This window comes from Protopterus annectens, chromosome 13.part0, assembly GCF_019279795.1.
Source record: "Protopterus annectens isolate FY-2018-M chromosome 13.part0, PAN1.0, whole genome shotgun sequence".
Taxonomy (NCBI): Eukaryota; Metazoa; Chordata; order Ceratodontiformes; family Protopteridae; genus Protopterus; species Protopterus annectens.
The window spans coordinates 1,180,105,667-1,180,129,632 of record NC_056747.1 but is presented as its reverse complement, the minus strand read 5'-3'; positions in this window follow the sequence as shown (position 1 = coordinate 1,180,129,632).

The window sequence follows — 23,966 nt, the reverse complement described above, 5'->3', positions numbered from 1 at the left end:
TGAGGTATTTCTGCAGCCTTTCCAGTTGTTGTAGATGTCTTGTGAGGTACATGCCAAAAGGGGCGTTGTACTCTATAATGGGTCTAATGAGAGATGAGTAGAGGGGAACAATGACCTCTTTTTTTCTGGATGAGAAACATTTTATGATGAGGTGTGCCATGTAGAAGGATTTCCTGACTGCTGTGGCGATGTGATTATCAAAGGAGAGACTACTGTCCACCTGTGTCCCAAGGTCTGTTATCACACTTTCGGTGTTAAGTATACTACCGCCTATGTTGTAGTTCATGGGTACAGAGTTTTTACCAAAGGGGATGACAATGCACTTTTTGGCATTGAGCTTGAGGCCATGGCTTTGACACCAGGCATCTGTCTCAGTGAGGCCCTTTTGTAGGATGTCCACATCATTAGGAGTTTTGATTACGGCTCGTAGTTTGCAGTCATCTGCGAACTTCATTAGCCAAAGACCTTCTGTGTTAGCCTGTACTTCAGAGAAGTAGATACCAAACAGAAGAGGACCCAGTACTGAACCCTGTGGCACTCCACTTGTCACTGGTCTGAAGTTGGATTTGGAGTCTGCTACTTTCACAGTGTGGGTTCTGTCAGTGAGCCAGTTGGCAACCCATCTTGTGACATAGGGATTTATACCTAGTTTAGTGAGTTTATCTATAATTCCAGAGTGGGGGATGGTGACGAAAGCCTTGGCAAGATCTAGATAGGCTTTGTGAACCACCTTACCCTTGTCTATGGCTTTGGTGACTGCTTCAAAGAAGTCTATCAGGTTTAGGAGACATGATCTGCCTTTTACAAACCTGAACTGGGTGGGATCCAGAGTTTGGAGATTACCAATGTCTTTGTTTATAAGTTCCATGATGATACGTTCCATGGCCTTGCAAATCAGGCTCATCAGGCTAATGGGGTGGTAGTTCCCGGGGTCCGTGGTGGCTCCCCCCTTGTGGAGTGGGATCACCATTGCTGTGCACCATTCAGCAGGCACAAAGCCTGGGGTGAGGCTATGATTGAACATGGTACTTAGGTGGGGTGCCAGTTCATTCTGTAGTTCGTGTAGAACACAGCCTGGGATGTTGTCTTGTCCCATGGATGCTGTATTCTTGGCTTTGGAGAGTGTGTTTTTTACCTGTGCAGCCGTGATTGCAGGAACTTTGCATTCTTCCGGTATAGAGATGGGCTCTTTAGGGGGTGAGAGGGGGGTAAAGTTAGCATTGAACCTATCTGTCAGGATGTTGGCAATATCAGTTGGGTCTGTGTATTTAGTGCCATTGTGCTGTAACCCAGAGCAGATCTGAGTGTTGCCATTGAGATTCTTGACATAGCTATAGAATGCTTTGTGGTTGTCTTTAGAATCAGTGGTGATTTTGTTTTCATAACTAGCTTTGGAAGATTTTATCAGGGATCGCAGCTTCTTACTGAGGCTGACCAGGGAGCTGCTCCACTCGTGGGATTTTACTTTCTTCTGCAAGAGTTTCTTCCTTCTGTTGTACAGTTTGTTTATGGCAGGGGACCACCAGATTGGCTTCCTTTTTTGGGGTATAGCGTCTTGGTTCTGTTTGGGATAGCACGATCCATGCACTCATGTAAGTGCTTATAAAATGCAATTGTGTACGATTCAGTAGTCGTAACTGTATTGTCCATCTGCATGGGTGTCATGAAGTTCACCACTTCTGTCTTAAGAAGCATGAAGTTGGCTTTGGAGAAATTTTTTACCATGGTTTCCTTAATGGGGGTTGGAGGCAGGATGTGGATATCTAGGGTAATTAGCTTATGGTCGGATCGGACCAATGAGCCGTTGACTTCAGGTGTGGAACACCGGTCACTCATATTGGTAATGACTAGATCTAGGATATTGTTGCCCCTGGTGGGGTGTGGATAAGTTGATCCAGGGCATTGGAGTTTATGAATTCCAGAAAGCGTTGAGTGAAGGAGTTGGTACATGAGTAGTTTTCCCAGTTAATGGTGGGGTAGTTGAAATCGCCCATTATTAGGGTGTTTGGTTGAACCCTAATATTTTCCAGTACATCAAGAAAAGAGGAGTGGGAATCCTGGGGCATGGTGGGTGATCTGTAGCAAGCTACAATTTGGATTGCAGTTTGCCCAGAGTTAGTTGCACTTGGATAACCTCGGCTGCATTATGCTGAGCAACTAGCCTGGAGGTGTGGATATCCTTAATGAATATGGACACACCTCCGCCTTTGGTGTTCCAGTCTAGGTTACATGGCTGAAAAGTGTGGTATGTGTTATAGCCTGGTAGTGCAAGGGTGCTCTCTGCAGCCTTGAACCAGGTCTCAGTCACTGCACAGATATCGATGTTCTCCATTTTAAGGAGTGCCACGAGTGAGTGCATTTTGAGATTTAGACTTCTAGCATTGAGTAGCATCACCCTCAGTTTTTGCTTGCCTGTTCCTGTTATGGTGGTGAATTTGTCATTTGTACCTTGCCTAAAAAAGGCACTATAGGGGCGGCAAGAACCTTAGCCAGTATCCGGAATCCCAGGGGTGACAGGTGCAGGCCATCTCTGGCAAAACATCGTGGTCTGTCGACCATGTCATCCCAGGCAGACAGATACTGGATCCCTTTAGAATGGCACCAGAAGCTTAGCCAATTTATGAAGTCAATCATTTTGTCCTTGTACTGCGGCATCATTCTGGGTGAAGGCAGAATGCAACTCAGGGCTGGGGTCATACCTGCCTGGGCAACAAGATCGGAGAGTTCTTCCATGTCTCTTTTCATGTAGTCCAGGGAGGTATGTCTCAGGTCGTTCACACCAACAAGGACAATGACAGAGTTGTCAATGACAGTGGGGAGGGTGGCCTAATGGTTAAGGTGTTTGCCTTGCAAGCACAAGGTGCAGGGTTTGAGTCTCACAAGGGATAATTAGCTAAGCTTAAAATGGCTCACAAGGGCAGTTAGCTTAGTACTAATCTATGAATCTATGAATCTATGAATCTATGAATTTGTACTTGTTGTGGAGTGACCTGAGTGCGTGGATTATGTGGCTGATCCTGGCACCTGACAGTCAGCTGACAGTAACCTTCTCCTTGTTTAGCCTGGTGAGTGGGACATCAGTGTGCCTGACTATAGAGTCACCTATGACTAGTGTGTTGGGTACGTTGTTTTGCCTTATTGGCTGTGGTTGAGTGGCACACTGAGTCTGCGGGCTGTGTGTCATTTGGGTTGTGTTGGGGGGGTGGAGGTTGCTTGCATTTCTGCTTTGGAGGTTTCTGTTGCTTGAGCAGATTATTACAGAGAGCATCCGCAAATGTTTTTGTGTTCCTATGTGTGGATTTTGGTGGTGTAGATTTAGTGAGACTATATGATGAGTGTGGTGTGGTGCAAGTGTTTACCTTCTCCTCTTGACTGTCAAGTTCAGTCTTGATTGGAGAGAGCTTTACCTCCAGTTTGGCTAGATAAGTGCATCTCTCACAGATTGTGGTGTTGGGTGGTAGGAGGAGAGGGTTGTCTGTGTACATGAGGTAATTTCTACATTGCCCCAAGATACCCAAATTCATCAGACAGACAGGAGAGAACACTGGGAGCTGACCCTTGGACATGCCTGAATAAAAAAAAAAAAACAATTTTCCTCTAGATAAGTGAGGAAAGTGAGTACAAGAGCTGTTTTTCTCTAAGCAAGTGAGGAATGTAAGTACCAAAACTGTTTTCCTCTAGGTAATGAGGAAGGTTGAGTGCTGTAGTAATTAGTAGGTTATTCAGTGCTTACAAGTTCTGAACAAGTGCTGATCACGAATAAGCAAATTCAAGTGCTAAAAGTAAGAATCTGTATCTGGACTAAACTAGTTACAGGAAAGGGGGGAAACAAGTGCAAATGTGGGCTTTTAAATCAGAAAGTTGAGAGAGATGGAAAAACTGCCCAAAGGGCCAGTAACTACAATTTCTGGGCCAGAACCACTCCTTATGTGGTAGATAGGTTACCTAGTGCTTACCACTCCCACTGATAAGCTAGAAGGCTTCCCTCCAACACAGAAAGCTGGGGGGGCTCAGAAGCTTACATACAGTCCTGGATACAGCAAATCTGAATCTGGACTACACTAGTTACAGGAAAGGTATTTATATATATATATATATATATATATATATATATATATATATATATATATATATATATATACAGAAAAGTAGCTAAAACAGCAGTCAAAACAATTCAAATGCAGTGCAAGCTAGCACACTTGAGTATGTAGCAATGTTAGACCAAACAGTTTAAAAAATGCAATTAAATTAAAAATGACTAAAAACAATGCAGAAGGAGTCTATTAGGTAGAATGAGGTAAAGAGATGGGACTGGGGGGAGTGTCCCAGATCATATCTACAGTGGGGGCGGGCAACTGCAATAGCCTCCAAATTTAAAAAACAGCAGACCTACAATCACATTTTATTTCTTTTTTCTACCAGTGCACATTGATCATCAGCCCTTCCATGACATGATTATTCTATTTGTCCATCATGCATGACATCTGATTATGGGAGGTCATTATCCAGTCAACAATCAGGGTTAATTTTAGGTCTCCCTGTTGCTCTGAGCAGCAAACTGATGTAATACCCCAGTGCCATGTGCATCTGTGGATGGTCAAAATCATGATCACTACATGAATAAACAGTTTTGAGTTTGAGAACATCTACATTAATAGCCATGCAATAGGACTGGCTGCTTTTCTTTCCAGCTGATGGGCAAGCTGGTTTTAACAACTCTCTTTCAAGCCACCTACTCCTGGACCTTGATTGCTAGTTGATCTTGGGCCATCTGAGTTATTGTCAGTTGGCTGAGGCTAGTTATTGTATATGAATGATTCATATTTTTCTATATGCCTTATTCCTTTCTCCCTCATTTATTTATTCACTTATGAATTGACATTTGTTTACCAGGAATGTCTAACTGGGCAAGAACCCATTTTCAGAGAAAGCCCAGGGAGAAAAGCACTACAGAATACAAATGACAGCAGTAGATTGATAGCACTTACAATAAAATATATAGCAGTAAGAAAAGAAGAAGGATTTAGATACAATCATTCTTCCGCTGTATATGGCTCTCATTAGACCTATTACTGAGTACAGTGACCCCTTTGGTAAGTACTTAACCAGCCATATCCAACAACTGCAATGTCCATAGAGGTTCCTCACTAGAAGAATACCGGGTATAAATAACATGTCCTTTGCAGACTACTTCAAAGCCTTCTGTCTATATTCTGTCTCCATCAGTCTGTTCAGGGAAGATCTATGCTTGGCATCAAGGTATCTTCGGACCCCACTCTGATGGATCTCCTTCATATCCACAAAACAAACAGCACCAGAATGACCTGTCCTAAAGACTTACATCTTGACTATAATATAAATAGGACCTGCTGGAGAGAAAGGCATGTATCCCAGAGACTACATCTTTTCTGGAATAGGGTCCCCATCCATGTGAAGCAGAGTTCTTCCCTAACCCAATTAAAGTGTAACTTGGACAACTGTATGGGGAACCAAAAATTCACTCCTGGTTTAGCACCTATATCTCAGATAGACACACGTAGCTTGTAAATGGTTCATCTTCCATGTCCCTGCTTGTAAATGTTTCATCTCCCAAGCTCCTGCTTACACTACCAAGGGTATCAGAAAATTTCTGAGATTTGGGATGCATGGCTAGGTTTAAAAAGATCCCAAGGGTTATTAGCCTAGTACATACCTATGAATGTATGAACCTAAAAGAACATAAACATCAAACAGATCTATAGAAAATATATAAGATAAATGCATTTGAGATAAATAAGTATGAAAGAAAAAGAAAACAATATATAAGATAAATGCAATCAGTATGAAAATAAGTTGGTAGTACTGGTGGAGGAAGGTAAAGGTTTCCCTCTGCAAAGTCAAACCAGGGAGAGAATATTGAGCTCAGCATGCTAACTAGTAGTGTGTTAAAGCAGCTGAGAGATGTAGGCCAATGCAGGCCAATAAGGGAATCAGAAATATTGGGTTGAGACAGATTAAATAAGGGAGTTAGCTTAAACAATAGGAGAACATGTAGGAAAAAGAGAACATTTTGTATTAGCCTGGCATGGTACAAGAACAGAGCCAGGAGCTAGAAAGGAATTTTTTTAGTAAAGGCTGTTACCTACAGATTTATTTTGTGTATAAATTTCAAGCAGTTTGTCAGTTGAGAGAAGGGACTGATTTGGAAGATGGTGGCTGAGGATGTTGCTGATGGCTGGTAAGGAAGAAGGATTTGTATATTATTTTGTGTGATAGCAGTGGCTGGCTGAATGCCAAGTGATAAGTTAATTCAGAAGTGTAGTCAGTTCAGTTAGCGCCATAAGCCGGTACTATTAACCAGCGCCTGCCTCACCCCCCACAGCCTTTCAGGTGAAGAGCAAAACAAAACAGCAGCAGATCACTGTAATAAGCCATAAGTGTTTGGCTTATTACAGTTAGATCTACACCCCCAGTAAAAAAAAAAAAAAAAAAAAAAAAGAGATGTTTCTTCTGTTCCTTCTGCTGGCAGACCCACAACAACCAGGTGGCCCGATGCATGACATGCCCACCAGTCCTGCCCCAGCCATTCAGGTTCCATTTCTGTGCCCTACCCCCTACCCCCTACCCCCTACCCTCCTTTAACATATTTTATTAAAAAAACAAATTATTCTTTTAAAATTTGTACCCTGCCTGCATGGAGTGCTACAGTGCTCATATTTTAGTTTAAAAAAAAAAAAAAACATTCTTCTACTTAAATGTCACAAGCTGCTTGCAACAAATGTAGCATAAAGTTACTACAGTTTATACCCTGCCTGGCTGCATGCTGCATGGAGTGCTACGGTGCTCAAATTGTAGTTTAAAAAAAGTTTACTTTTAAACTGTAACAAATTGCTTGGCACAGTGTAACAAGAAGTTGCTACAGTTTAGACCGCACATGGAGAGCTACAGTGCTCAGATTTGACCTTACATTAAAGAGCGAGCAGGAACACTTTGCTCCCGGGGCAACTGCTCTCTCGCCATGCCCTAGCTATGCTACTGAGGTAATTCAAGACAGTTTAGTGACTGAAGTACAAAGCAGTGATGGCTGTAGTAGGGTTGATTTGCAAATTTATTATAGCACTGTTCTAGTGTGCATTTTAAAGTGGATTGTAGACTGGTCAAGATGGGAGATCCTTAATTAAGAGAAGGTAAAAGATGCATATCTGGTTGGGTTTGGAAGACATTTCTTAGCTCCATAAAGCATACCTATTTTTTGATTTTGATACAGCTCTGTATGTGGAGATCAAACTAGATTATCATGTATTGTTACACCTAGGAGTTTAGTATGAGAGACAACTTCAATGTCAGTATTGTTTAGTGAGGAGATTTAGAATTTATTTTGTGGGTATGAGAATTACCGAAAAATAAAAGTAGTTTTTTTTTTTTGGGGGGGGGGGGGGCTTCAACAGATGTTGATTGTTAGAAAGCCAACTTTCCACTGAGTTAAAGGCATCTTGGGTGAAAGTCTGTAGCTTGGGTAGGATGTCAGAGGAATAGAATTATCAATATACTGTCTACTTGATGCTTTTTGAGAAGATGTATAAAGATTTTTGCTAGTGACTGTGTAATGCAATATTAGCACTAGCCAGATAAAAGGATTCCACAGATCAGTACTCTGGAATCCCAGGTAGGCTGTGAGCACATCTCTGCTGACTGTGGTAGTTCGGATTCTCCATACTTATGTGACTGTTACTAAGCCATCTACCTGCTCTCACTGGTACTGTGGTAGTTCCTGATTCTCCATACTTATGTGACTGTTACTAAGCCATCTACCTGCTCTCACTGGTACTGTGGGAGTTCCTGATTCTCCATACTTATGTGACTGTTAGTAAGCAATCTACCTGCTCTCACTGGTACTGTGGGAGTTCCTGATTCTCCATACTTATGTGACTGTTACTAAGCCATCTACCTGCTCTCACTGGTACTGTGCGAGTTCCTGATTCTCCATACTTACGTGACTGTTACTAAGCCATCTACCTGCTCTCATTGGTACTGTGGGAGTTCCTGATTCTCCATACTTATGTGACTGTTACTAAGCCATCTCCTGCTCTCACTGGTACTGTGGTAGTTCCTGATGCTCCATACTTATGTGACTGTTACTAAGCCATCTACCTGCTCTCACTGGTACTGTGGGAGTTCCTGATTCTCCATACTTATGTGACTGTTACTAAGCCATCTACCTGCTCTCACTGGTACTGTGGGAGTTCCTGATTCTCCATACTTATGTGACTGTTACTAAGCCATCTACCTGCTCTCACTGGTACTGTGGGAGTTCCTGATTCTCCATACTTATGTGACTGTTACTAAGCCATCTACCTGCTCTCACTGGTACTGTGGTAGTTCCTGATGCTCCATACTTATGTGACTGTTACTAAGCCATCTACCTGCTCTCACTGGTACTGTGGGAGTTCCTGATTCTCCATACTTATGTGACTGTTACTAAGCCATCTACCTGCTCTCACTGGTACTGTGGGAGTTCCTGATTCTCCATACTTATGTGACTGTTACTAAGCCATCTACCTGCTCCCACTGGTACTGTGGGAGTTCCTGATTCTCCATACTTATGTGACTGTTACTAAGCCATCTACCTGCTCTCACTGGTACTGTGGGAGTTCCTGATTCTCCATACTTATGTGACTGTTACTAAGCCATCTACCTGCTCTCACTGGTACTGTGGGAGTTCCTGATTCTCCATACTTATGTGACTGTTACTAAGCCATCTACCTGCTCTCACTGGTACTGTGGGAGTTCCTGATTCTCCATACTTATGTGACTGTTACTAAGCCATCTACCTGCTCTCACTGGTACTGTGGGAGTTCCTGATTCTCCATACTTATGTGACTGTTACTAAGCCATCTACCTGCTCTCACTGGTACTGTGGGAGTTCCTGATTCTCCATACTTATGTGACTGTTACTAAGCCATCTACCTGCTCTCACTGGCACTGTGGGAGTTCCTGATTCTCCATACTTATGTGACTGTTACTAAGCCATCTACCTGCTCTCACTGGTACTGTGGGAGTTCCTGATTCTCCATACTTATGTGACTGTTACTAAGCCATCTACCTGCTCTCACTGGTACTGTGGGAGTTCCTGATTCTCCATACTTATGTGACTGTTACTAAGCCATCTACCTGCTCTCACTGGTACTGTGGGAGTTCCTGATTCTCCATACTTATGTGACTGTTACTAAGCCATCTACCTGCTCTCACTGGCACTGTGGGAGTTCCTGATTCTCCATACTTATGTGACTGTTACTAAGCCATCTACCTGCTCTCACTGGTACTGTGGGAGTTCCTGATTCTCCATACTTATGTGACTGTTACTAAGCCATCTACCTGCTCTCACTGGCACTGTGGGAGTTCCTGATTCTCCATACTTATGTGACTGTTACTAAGCCATCTACCTGCTCTCACTGGTACTGTGGGAGTTCCTGATTCTCCATACTTATGTGACTGTTACTAAGCCATCTACCTGCTCTCACTGGTACTGTGGGAGTTCCTGATTCTCCATACTTATGTGACTGTTACTAAGCCATCTACCTGCTCTCACTGGCACTGTGGGAGTTCCTGATTCTCCATACTTATGTGACTGTTACTAAGCCATCTACCTGCTCTCACTGGTACTGTGGGAGTTCCTGATTCTCCATACTTATGTGACTGTTACTAAGCCATCTACCTGCTCTCACTGGCACTGTGGGAGTTCCTGATTCTCCATACTTATGTGACTGTTACTAAGCCATCTACCTGCTCTCACTGGTACTGTGGGAGTTCCTGATTCTCCATACTTATGTGACTGTTACTAAGCCATCTACCTGCTCTCACTGGCACTGTGGGAGTTCCTGATTCTCCATACTTATGTGACTGTTACTAAGCCATCTACCTGCTCTCACTGGTACTGTGGGAGTTCCTGATTCTCCATACTTATGTGACTGTTACTAAGCCATCTACCTGCTCTCACTGGTACTGTGGGAGTTCCTGATTCTCCATACTTATGTGACTGTTACTAAGCCATCTACCTGCTCTCACTGGTACTGTGGGAGTTCCTGATTCTCCATACTTATGTGACTGTTACTAAGCCATCTACCTGCTCTCACTGGTACTGTGGGAGTTCCTGATTCTCCATACTTATGTGACTGTTACTAAGCCATCTACCTGCTCTCACTGGTACTGTGGGAGTTCCTGATTCTCCATACTTATGTGACTGTTACTAAGCCATCTACCTGCTCTCACTGGTACTGTGGGAGTTCCTGATTCTCCATACTTATGTGACTGTTACTAAGCCATCTACCTGCTCTCACTGGTACTGTGGGAGTTCCTGATTCTCCATACTTATGTGACTGTTACTAAGCCATCTACCTGCTCTCACTGGTACTGTGGGAGTTCCTGATTCTCCATACTTATGTGACTGTTACTAAGCCATCTACCTGCTCTCACTGGTACTGTGGGAGTTCCTGATTCTCCATACTTATGTGACTGTTACTAAGCCATCTACCTGCTCTCACTGGTACTGTGGGAGTTCCTGATTCTCCATACTTATGTGACTGTTACTAAGCCATCTACCTGCTCTCACTGGTACTGTGGGAGTTCCTGATTCTCCATACTTATGTGACTGTTACTAAGCCATCTACCTGCTCTCACTGGTACTGTGGGAGTTCCTGATTCTCCATACTTATGTGACTGTTACTAAGCCATCTACCTGCTCTCACTGGTACTGTGGGAGTTCCTGATTCTCCATACTTATGTGACTGTTACTAAGCCATCTACCTGCTCTCACTGGCACTGTGGGAGTTCCTGATTCTCCATACTTATGTGACTGTTACTAAGCCATCTACCTGCTCTCACTGGTACTGTGGGAGTTCCTGATTCTCCATACTTATGTGACTGTTACTAAGCCATCTACCTGCTCTCACTGGTACTGTGGGAGTTCCTGATTCTCCATACTTATGTGACTGTTACTAAGCCATCTACCTGCTCTCACTGGTACTGTGGGAGTTCCTGATTCTCCATACTTATGTGACTGTTACTAAGCCATCTACCTGCTCTCACTGGTACTGTGGGAGTTCCTGATTCTCCATACTTATGTGACTGTTACTAAGCCATCTACCTGCTCTCACTGGTACTGTGGGAGTTCCTGATTCTCCATACTTATGTGACTGTTACTAAGCCATCTACCTGCTCTCACTGGTACTGTGGGAGTTCCTGATTCTCCATACTTATGTGACTGTTACTAAGCCATCTACCTGCTGCTCACACTGGTACTGTGGGAGTTCCTGATTCTCCATACTTATGTGACTGTTACTAAGCCATCTACCTGCTCTCACTGGTACTGTGGGAGTTCCTGATTCTCCATACTTATGTGACTGTTACTAAGCCATCTACCTGCTCTCACTGGTACTGTGGGAGTTCCTGATTCTCCATACTTATGTGACTGTTACTAAGCCATCTACCTGCTCTCACTGGTACTGTGGGAGTTCCTGATTCTCCATACTTATGTGACTGTTACTAAGCCATCTACCTGCTCTCACTGGTACTGTGGGAGTTCCTGATTCTCCATACTTATGTGACTGTTACTAAGCCATCTACCTGCTCTCACTGGTACTGTGGGAGTTCCTGATTCTCCATACTTATGTGACTGTTACTAAGCCATCTACCTGCTCTCACTGGTACTGTGGGAGTTCCTGATTCTCCATACTTATGTGACTGTTACTAAGCCATCTACCTGCTCTCACTGGTACTGTGGGAGTTCCTGATTCTCCATACTTATGTGACTGTTACTAAGCCATCTACCTGCTCTCACTGGTACTGTGGGAGTTCCTGATTCTCCATACTTATGTGACTGTTACTAAGCCATCTACCTGCTCTCACTGGTACTGTGGGAGTTCCTGATTCTCCATACTTATGTGACTGTTACTAAGCCATCTACCTGCTCTCACTGGTACTGTGGGAGTTCCTGATTCTCCATACTTATGTGACTGTTACTAAGCCATCTACCTGCTCTCACTGGTACTGTGGGAGTTCCTGATTCTCCATACTTATGTGACTGTTACTAAGCCATCTACCTGCTCTCACTGGTACTGTGGGAGTTCCTGATTCTCCATACTTATGTGACTGTTACTAAGCCATCTACCTGCTCTCACTGGTACTGTGGGAGTTCCTGATTCTCCATACTTATGTGACTGTTACTAAGCCATCTACCTGCTCTCACTGGTACTGTGGGAGTTCCTGATTCTCCATACTTATGTGACTGTTACTAAGCCATCTACCTGCTCTCACTGGTACTGTGGGAGTTCCTGATTCTCCATACTTATGTGACTGTTACTAAGCCATCTACCTGCTCTCACTGGTACTGTGGGAGTTCCTGATTCTCCATACTTATGTGACTGTTACTAAGCCATCTACCTGCTCTCACTGGTACTGTGGGAGTTCCTGATTCTCCATACTTATGTGACTGTTACTAAGCCATCTACCTGCTCTCACTGGTACTGTGGGAGTTCCTGATTCTCCATACTTATGTGACTGTTACTAAGCCATCTACCTGCTCTCACTGGTACTGTGGGAGTTCCTGATTCTCCATACTTATGTGACTGTTACTAAGCCATCTACCTGCTCTCACTGGTACTGTGGGAGTTCCTGATTCTCCATACTTATGTGACTGTTACTAAGCCATCTACCTGCTCTCACTGGTACTGTGGGAGTTCCTGATTCTCCATACTTATGTGACTGTTACTAAGCCATCTACCTGCTCTCACTGGTACTGTGGGAATTCCTGATTCTCCATACTTATGTGACTGTTACTAAGCCATCTACCTGCTCTCACTGGCACTGTGGGAGTTCCTGATTCTCCATACTTATGTGACTGTTACTAAGCCATCTACCTGCTCTCACTGGTACTGTGGGAGTTCCTGATTCTCCATACTTATGTGACTGTTACTAAGCCATCTACCTGCTCTCACTGGCACTGTGGGAGTTCACTACCAACATCCCCTCGCATAGGAAATTGCACATTAACCTCTCTCTCCCACCCACCTTGGCTGTCTCTGCTGCTGATCAGGTAAATCAATCAAACATGCATCTACTAAGAGGGTCACAGTCAAGATTTTTTCCTTTTGTACCACAGATACAGCTGCTAGTGCAAAAGTGCAGACAGACATTACACTTACAGTGATGACATATTAGCACAATGTATATTCCTTGCTATTTTTGTTGTTACCTAATTACTATATAAATTTGTTCACTTTTTCCTGTGCTGTATTCACCCATACACTACTTGTAAGTTATGCTGCATGCACACACACACACACACACACACACACACACACACACACACACACACACACACACCTCCAAAATGATCTAAACCAGCATAAGATCGACAGTCAAAATATCAACAATAATTCAGGATGTGTTATTCAAGCAGCAACATCTTCACAAGAAAAAAAAACAGTAAACCAAAATGAGATGTAGTGGTATGTCCAAAAGAACATTCAAAATATTAAATAAAATAAAATGGAATGACACTAGGTTAAGTGCTTTCGACATGTACAATTCATTTAGTGTATCTATAATGGAAACAGTCTTGTATAACATCCAGGCCAAAGTGCAAAATAATCATTTAATAAATTTAAATATAAATATAACAATCGTGCTTCATTCCATTTTATGTTATTTAATATTTTGGATGTAGTGATCATCAAGTTTAGTTGTATTAAACACTGACAAGTCAAAATATGAACAGTAAAATAGCTAAACTACAAAACAGTGACAAACTAAAGTTATACTATGAAAGGCTTGATTCCCTTTTTCCACTGTTGTGTGACCTCAGAGATAATATATATAATTAGCATGGGGTGTGGGAGGGTGCAGGGGTCTTGCCTCCCTTTGCAAAAACACTGGTTTTGTATGAGATTAGATTTTGCCAGTATTTTGTGTTTAGATGTTTTGCAGTTTAGATGTTTTGCTGTCGATGTTTTGACTGCTGATCTTATGCTGGTTTAGATCTTTTTAGATACTCCTATATGTGTGTGTGTGTATAGAGCATAGCCTTCTGCACAGGTAAAAGTGAACAAATTTATATAATAATTAGGTAACAACAAAAAGCAGCAAGACGTATAGAGTGAGCTAAGATATATATATATATATATATATATATATATATATATATAATGTGGGTTTACTTCAAATTAACAAAATGCCACTTACCTGAATTTTAAATGATCGAGATGATAACACCGAACTTGCAGGTAAACGAAAACTCACAACACTGATATTTTCACCAGGCAAAGGAGGCAGTCTGCCAACATGGACAAACAAACAGAAGCATATCAAGCCCACCCAATTGGGGGGCTTTATCCCCACCCCACCAACTAACTAGACTGACTCCAGGATCGCACTACAGTAGGGAAAAGGGCTAACTCCCAAACGCTGTCGACTGCCTCCTTTATCCAGTGAAAATATTGGTGCTGTGGGTTTTCATTTAAATGCAAGTTTGGTGTTATTGTCTTGAGCATTTAAAGTTTGGGTAAGTGGCATTTCATTAATTTGAAGTAAACCCCTATATCTATATCTATATCTATTTATAAATATATATGTATAATGTAATATAAGCTTGTGTACAATCTGATACAACCTTAGACCTTTCCAATAAGATGCTAAGAAAAAACACCTTCACTTTTTCTTATTACAAGGCATCCTTAGAGCTGGAGATTTCTGTGAAAAGATAAGCAATTTCTGAACTTAATGATTCAGACATTACAAAACACAACAAGGTGCCTTGGCATTACCAGGCTGAATCATTTCTCTCTAACATGCTTCACTGTAATATTTCTTATTACTGAATTTAGGTACTTTTTAACAGATAATATCATATAAGTGTTATGAAGAGCTTGGCAACTCTCCAAGCAGGGAATATGAATACAGACTAAAGCAATTACTCTAAAGAACAGGTACCAGAAAAATACAGAGAGGCATTTTACATAGAAAAAAGCATTCATAGTCATTGCACAGCATCCAGCCATGCATTAATCAAGCACCTGAAAGAGAGAACACAGCTAGTATTTCTAACTGCTTTACTAATAACATAGAGTGCCTCCTAATATCTTTACACAGTGTTAGATCTTTGCAATTATTTGCAGAGAAACCAGAATGTAGGTGGTGGTCTAAATGAAGATTTTAATGAGTTTGAAGTAATGACGGCTATGGTGGTGCAGCAGTTAGCATTGTCACTTTACAGCAAGTGGTACCCCAGTTCGATTCCTGGCTGAGGTGCCCTCTGGGTGGAGTCTGCATGTCCTCCCTGTGTCATGTGGGTGTCGTCCCACAATCCAAAGACATGCAGTAGGTGGATTGGACACTCTAAACTGGCTGTAGGAGAGAATGTGTGTGAGTAAATGGTATGAATGAACTACTAGAGCAGGGCTAACCGCCTGGTGGTGTAAACCTTGGCTCAGGATGACTGGCACTGCGGAAGTGACATCCTGACCCTATGTGCAGAAATGGGAAGAGGTGGTGAGGATGGACGGTAAAAGACACCCTGTAGCAATCTAACATACAAGGATTTTTTTAAAGAACAAATATTCATGTTAGAAGCCATATTTTTCCTCATTCTGATGCATTGCTTTCAGCTATACAGATTTTTGATTGAGATATTTAATCTTATTTATAGACAGTACTACAAAGAAAATTCATCTGGCTGTCGGCAGTAGGGAACTCACTGCCACACCACTTACTACCATACGGGAAGGTGAAATTGTGCTGGAGTACTGTGTCATAAGAGCTGTGAGTTTGATGAGAGTTAGAAAACCCTACTGAATGTTTTTTTTTTCATGTGATAAGGTGTGTGTCCTGCAATAGTAAGTTTGAATGAATAGAAGTCAGCATGACTGGATTTTAACTTTATCATTGCCATATCTATTGTGGTACTGGTTAAACTCTATGATGCATGATTGCAACATTAGAAACATAAAATCAGATGTATATTTATTTGTTTATTCAGTTATTCTATGTTTACTAGACTAGGGACTGTAGAAGATTTATCATCCTGTTTTTATGGTGTGACCTTGGAGAGCGGATCTGGCTAGGAAACATGATCAGTCACATGTACAGAAGTGGAGGTTATGGGATTCAAACTCTTTGCTCATTACCGTTGCCAATAAGTGATATTGACAATTAGTCTAGTGACTGTGATTTTATGCAGAGTATTTCTTAGAAAACATAAATCTCAGCTTTCTGATTGAACAGTATCATGGCCATTTGCTTATAAAATGTTGCAACACACCATCATGCCTGCATTATTTTCAGTTTAACTTTTGACATGCACTACAAACACTTCAGAACACATTAGTATATGGCTTCAAAAGAGTGATCTTAGTATGTGTTATCTTTTCCATATGAGTTTAGTTTGAATGTTCATTCAACAAGTTAACCGAGAAACAGCCATTCATCTGGGAATTGGGAAGCCAGCTTGCTAGACTAATGCCTACATAATTAATAAACTTGATATTTTGTTATGGTAAATGTAATCTGATGAATGCTGTTTTGATGAAACTGCACTTATCGATATATCACACTTAAGTGTTATTGCAATGGACCAATTATGCATTTGTTGAGATTTTGCTTGCTAAAGCAAGCATTCAAAATCAGTCTTTTCTGCAGTTTTGAAACCTTTTGTTTAGTTAGATGCCATTGCTGAAAAAAGTCACAGCCAGCACTTTAGTTTTAGGTGACTATCATGTGCTAAGTTGATTCATCATAGAATATAAAGCTGAAATGTAAATGGCTCTATACTTTTTTACACAATAGTTATACTCAAAAACTCAGCGTTGACATTCACCTTAATCCTAGCCCCACTGAATAGCAACTCAACAAACTGGCTAACACAAGTACAAATGCTTTTTAATCAACTTCCCCATCTACCTCTGAATCTAAGCCCTGCTTATTAACATGGGTATTAGATATATATGTAACAACTGTCAAGACATTCATGTATATATACTCACTCCCCTGATATACTACTTACTACTAAAACCTGATAAAGAAAGTCATATTAGGTAATGAAGTCAGCCCCTCCTGGATTTAATATCTTTAGGCTTTACAGGAAAAACAAATGTGCTTGTTATGCTGCCATTATCTATTAAAACTGATTAGAAATAACTCCACTCCTCGTACAGATCTTTTGCTCAGAACTGATTTGATTAGTTTACTGGTTTTGGTTCAATTGAAAAGTAAATCAATCAGACTACCAAATACCTGGCAGCATAAAACCGCCACTAGCAATGTCTATTCACTCACAGTCATGGTCAGTGTGGCTCAACAGGTAGCACATTTGCCTTTGTAATGGGTAATCAGATGACCAGAGGTTCTGCTCCCACACCAGATACATGGATTAATTTTCCAATACTGACATTGCAGTGTAGCATGACGTGCGGAGGTGCTGCACTCCTGAAGGTGCTATCCTTCAGACAAGATGCTAAACTGAAGTCCCATCTACCTGAGCTGACGACAAATTAGGTGGTATGTAAACAATCCCAAAGTACCCACAAAAAAGATTAATAGAACTTCTCTGATGTCCTGGCCACATTTCCTGTAGTTAGTATGAATTCTACCTCAGCTCTCCCCAGAAAAGAGGCCACTGGCTTAGTGAGACTAACCTTGTCAACAAAGTGTAAATAAAAAATAAAAAAAAATCAATTAATACATTTACAGCCACTTTTACATCAAACTGGTTATTTTTACAAAACAAATACACATGCAATTGAGCAATTCATAGGGAATGCTGCTTATGCAGCTCGTTGGTATATTACCAGAATAGCACAAGGACACTAAACAGCCTAACTATAACATACAGATGAACATCGCTGGCAGAAGTAGTTAAACAGTACTGATTCAGTGTTTGCAGGAGGAGAATGAGTCTACACACATACGTATTACAATAGGTTAAAAGCTCTAGAAAGAACAACTGAGTTATCCAATATAGATAAATATTAAAAAAATATATAAACAGTAAGAAAAAAGGCACAGTCAGACTTCAAAACAAGACTAGAGAAAATTCTACCATTCACAAGCACACTTAAAATGTCAAAGTTGCAAGCAGAGAAGAATATAGGGTCGTAAAACAAGAGACATTAATCAAGGAACCAGTATAAAAGAAATGTGCAGTAGTGAAAACAGTAATGAGAAAAATGCTAATGACTCAAAAGTTGTGTGTGAATGGTACAGATAAGTTAGAAAGTAACAAGACAGTATGCAGGCACCGCACAAGGAAATAAGTACACTGAAATGTATGCAAATCAAAAGATGTGCAAAGTTGAAGAAAGAAAAACACTTTGCAGGGGTGTTTAAAAGGAGCAATAAAAGTAGCAGCACAATGAGTAATAAAACAAAGGCAATAGGGAACGTGATCAGGAGGAAGAGCAGTTCCTGCATGCTTTTTGTACCAGCATTTATCAATGCTAGTACAGAAAGGCACATCAATGCTTCCTATGTGGTAAGCTGCAACAAGCTGATATCGGCTTGCTACAGTTAAAAAAAAAAAAATATATATATATATATATATATATATATATATATATATATATATATATATATATATATATATATATATATATATATATATATATATATATATATATATATATATATATATATATATAAATATATAAATATATATATATATATATATATATATATATATATTTATTTATATATACACATACACACACACACACACACACACACACACACACACACACACACACACAAGGTAGAGGTGGTCTACAGATGTAGCAATACAGCAGATTCTTCTTATTATTTTTTGGAATGGAACAGCGGGGGGGCATGTATCTGACTGTAATAAGCTGATTGGCGACAATAAAGTGTTTTTTTCCTCTTTAATGTAAGAGCTGGGCTGGAAGGGTGTGTATCTAACTGCAATAAGCCAATTGCTACAAATGTAGCAACTGGCTTGATACAGTAATTTTTTTTTTTTTGCTCATGGGATAGGGCACTTTAGAGGGCCAATACTGGGTGTTAGATGAGCCAGCTATGGCTCTGATGATAAGCAAAGATGTAAGCAGAGAGAGAGAGAACAGAAGGTCATATATGTAGAATGCATCAAAAGGTACTAAAAGTGGTTCAGATAGAAAAAGATAGTGGCAGACCAAAGTATATACAATTAGTAACAAGAATGATAGCAAAACAAGACAAGAAATAATAGAAAAATAAAGAATCCAAGAGTAGAGATTTTGAGAAGCTTCAGGCTGATTTGTTACTTTGCTGACAAAAGATATTTAAGATACTAAGGTCTCTGTCCAAGTTCCTGAAAGGCAATACCGCAATATAACTCATAAGTCTTTTCCCATGAAGGGTTATTATGTGGCATAAGATGAAATGCGTGTGACTTTTTTGATGTAACTGAAAGTTCTATACAAATTCTCTTGTTTTGCCTTATAGTTAAGTCACTAGGCATGAAACAAATATAGAACACTGGCAGTAATATTAACAAAAAACTTCTTCTTCTTTTGCCTTTTTCCGGTTAGGGGTCGCCACAGCGGATCACCTGTTCGCTCATGATTGTCAGTGGAGTTTTTATGGTGTTGAGTTGCCAGCCTGGCACCCAACCTTCCACAGAAGGCACACACACACACGCACACACACGCACACACACGCACACACACACACACACACACACACACACACACACACACACACACACACACACACACACACACACACACACACACATACACACACACACACACACATACACAGGGTAGAGGTGGTCTACAGATGTAGCAATACAGCAGATTCTTCTCATTTTTCTTTGGAATGGAACAGCGGGGGGGGGGGCATGTATCTGACTGTAATAAGCTGATTGGCTACAATAAAGTGTTTTTTTCCTCTTTAATGTAAGAGCTGGGTTGGAAGGGTGTGTATCTAACTGCAATAAGCCAATTGCTACAAATGTAGCAACTGGCTTGATACAGTAATTTTTTTTTTTTGCTCATGGGATAGGGCACTTTAGAGGGCCAATACTGGGTGCTAGATGAGCCAACTATGGCTCTGATGATAAGCAAAGATGTAAGCAGAGAGAGAGAACAAAAGGTCATATATGTAGAATGCATCAAAAGGTACTAAAAGTGGTTCAGATAGAAAAAGATAGAGGCAGACCAAAGTATATACAATTAGTAACAAGAATGATAGCAAAACAAGACAAGAAATAATAGAAAAATAAAGAATCCAAGAGTAGAGATTTTGAGAAGCTTCAGGCTGATTTGTTACTTTGCTGACAAAAGATATTTAAGATACTAAGGCCTCTGTCCAAGTTCCTGAAAGGCAATACTGCAATATAACTCATAAGTCTTTTCCCATGAAGGGTTGTTATGTGGCATAAGATAAAAGTTCTATACTAATTCTTTTGTTTTGCCTTATAGTTAAGTCACTAGGCATGAAACAAATATAGAACACTGGCAGTAATAGTAACAAAAAACTTCTTCTTCTTTTGCCTTTTCCCGGTTAGGGGTCGCCACAGCGGATCACCTGTCCGCTCATGATTGTCAGTGGAGTTTTTATGGTGCTGAGTTGCCAGCCTGGCACCCAACCTTCCACAGAAGGCACACACACACACACACACACACACATACACACACACACACACACACACACACACACACACACACACACACACACACACAGCCAATTTACAGTGTCCAATCCACCTACAGCATGTCTTTGGGAGGAAACTGGAGCACCTGGAGGAAACCCACACGATCACAGGGAGGACACACAGACTCTGCACAGAAGGCAACCCAGCTGAGGATCGAACCAGAGAACCTCATGCTGTGAGGTGGCAATGCTAACCGCTGCACCACTGCGGCCTCCCAATATTAACAAAAAATGAAGCTTGATAATTAGATGAACATGGCAACATTCCTTAAGGCACTGGGAAATTGAAGAACAGCCTAATCAAATTACATATAGAGTCTAATGTATTTCCTGTAGTCCAGCCATACAAAACAGTACCCTTTTCTTCTCAGAAAGAAAAAAAAATAAAAGTATAATATGAGGTAGAGAAGTTGGTAGAGAGGGACATTAATGAAATGTTATCAGGTCCTTCATCCTAAGTGAAACCCATGGTTATGCACCTAAACCCAGAAGCCTGATGAAGTCAGAATATATGTTGATTTCAGGGTAGCCATTTAAGCAACATAGAAATAGGGCTAGGTGTACTTGACATCAGTAGTAGATGGCATTGTAAGTGAACTGAGTGGAACCAGGTATATTTACCAAACTGGAGTTATGATCAGGTTGCATCTGCTTGGGTTACATTCAGACAACAAGAGCAATGCTACCCTTTTAGCTGATGAGCAATAAAAGACAGAAAACTGGTGTTTGCTCTGCAGCAGAGCTATCTCAGCATGTAACACAACAGGTGATGTAAGATGTGGAATACAAGAAACAACAGTGATGACATAACATATGGACAGACAAATAAATAGCATGATGACATACATATTAAGAAAAAAAAATCCAACAAAATGGAAGCATATGCGCTGATTGTTTGTTTGTGTCTTTCGGCTTTTCCTGATTAGGGGTCGCCAGAGCAGAACGCTGGTCCGCTAATGATTGGCAGTTGATTTTTACGTACCGGCTTGCCATGCCTGACGCACAACCTTCAACAAAGGTACGCCCATTTACGCATGTCTCCACGCAGAAGACGCTCTAGCTGAGAATTGAACCGGACAGCGTCTTACTGTGAGGTGACAACGCTATAAGAGAAATGTAAATTTGATACATGTCTACTGAAATTTTGTGGTACGGTAATTTCAGGAACAAAGATGTACTTAAACCAGCAAAAGTAAAAACTATACTACACATGATGTAATAGAAGTATCATTTTGAAGGGGTATTCATACAGCTGATCAACAGATGGGGTATTACATGTTTCGTCTGCTTCAGCTACAATGATAGTAAATAATATGGATGTCTCGGAACAGCTCCTGTGTGCCTGTGTTACTCCATCTGTAAGTAAGTCTATGGTAGTCCTGAAAGAACTTACTCATCTAATAGTGTGATGGAGAGATGTAGCATCCTTGGGGGAATTTGACTTTTATTGGCCAGAGAGAGAGAGACAGAGAGAGAGAAATTACCCAACAGCAAACCAATGAAAAGAAATGGCACAAATGATAGACCCTAACAGAAAGACTACCAGGAGAAATATATCAAAGTTTACGTAAATAAGTCACTTGATGAAATGAGTAAAAAATGGCTAATCATACAATTACAAAAAACAGGCAGTAAATATCTAAGTCAATAACAAAGAATATATTATATTTTACATTATATTTCTTAATCATAGTATGGACGTTTTTCAGCCTTAGCAAAGCAGCACTGTATTCTCAATCAGTCAGTCAGCAAATTGAAGCTAAATGCATCAAACCCAGAAAACAGAAAACAGTTACTAGCCTTAATCCTTTATACTAACAGCCAGACCAACCAGAGTGATACAAAAACCACAGAGAAAGTGAAAAACACCAACTGCAGAAGCATAAAATCCAAAACCAAAAGGTGCTGGAGTATTAAACAGTTGTGAATTTTATGTTTCTGCAGTTGGTGTTCTTCACTTTCTCTGTGGTTTTTGTATTTCTATTTTTTGTTCTGTGAATACAACCAGAGTAATTGTTTGTGTCTTTCGGCTTTTCCCGGTTAGGGGTCGCCACAGCGGAACTCCGGTCCGCTAATCATTGGCAGTTGATTTTTACGTACCGGCTTGCCAGGCTTGATGCACAACCTTCAATGAAGGTACGCCCATTCACGCATGTCTCCACGCAGATGACGCTCTAGATGAGAATTGAACCAGACAGCGTCTTACTGTGAGGCGACAATGCTACCGCAGCACCACCACCGCATTTGATAAAAAAGTGTTAAACTAATGAAAAAAGCTACAGCATAAGGAAACAACATAGCATCAGAATCTCTCAGGTGCATCAATTCAGAGGTAAATGCTGGTCCTTGTAGCTACTTGGCTTCAACCACCATTTTTCTTTTGACTATAGCTGTAGATTCATTGTGGTATCTATTTTCCGCTGACTTCACCAGCACTCTTTGTTCTACAGAGCAGTTTGACAGAAGAAACGGAAACAGTGGATGCAGAAATCTGATCTCGTTAGTAGTTCATCTCACAGCAGAAACATGTCAGGAGGTGGAAGCTGCTGCTTTTCTTTACCTTGTTGAAGATGAGGCAATAAAAGTACTTAATGTTGTTGTATCGTTCGGCGTTTCCCAGTTAGGGGTCGCCACAGTGGAACTCCGGTCCGCTAATGATTGGCAGTAGATTTTTACGTACCGACTTGCCAGGCCTGATGCACAACCTTCAATGAAGGCATGCTCATTCACACGTCTCCACACAGAAGACGCTTTAGATGAGAATCGAACAGGACAACGTCTTACTATGAGGCGACAACGCTACCGCAGCACCACCACCGCAGATAATAAAAGTACTTAATGTATTTATCTTTATTAAAGAGCAACAGACTAAATTGTATAATATCTTAAACTGGTCTTGTTATATATTCACTAGATATTAAGGGCCACAAAAGTACATTGATACCTAGGTGACTGAATTTAGAAATAGAGTTAAAATGTGAGTATGGGGAGCTGCACAATTTCTTGCGGAGAGAATTGACTATAGTATAAAGAATAATAAACTGAGAAGAAAACTGTTGTCAGAGCAAGGTGTTCTCTTTTTAAGAGAGTTGTGAATGTGAGCAGAGTAAGAGAGTTAACTAGTATTCTAGTGAAGGAGTTTGTTGTTGCTCTTCATGTAGGCAAAACTAAAATTAACTAAAAGTCTATCAAATAAGCAGAATAAAACTACTGGGCACGGGATAATGTGAAATATGCATCACGCCATGTATCAGTAAAAGACTACTAATGCACTCGGTCATGATGATGTA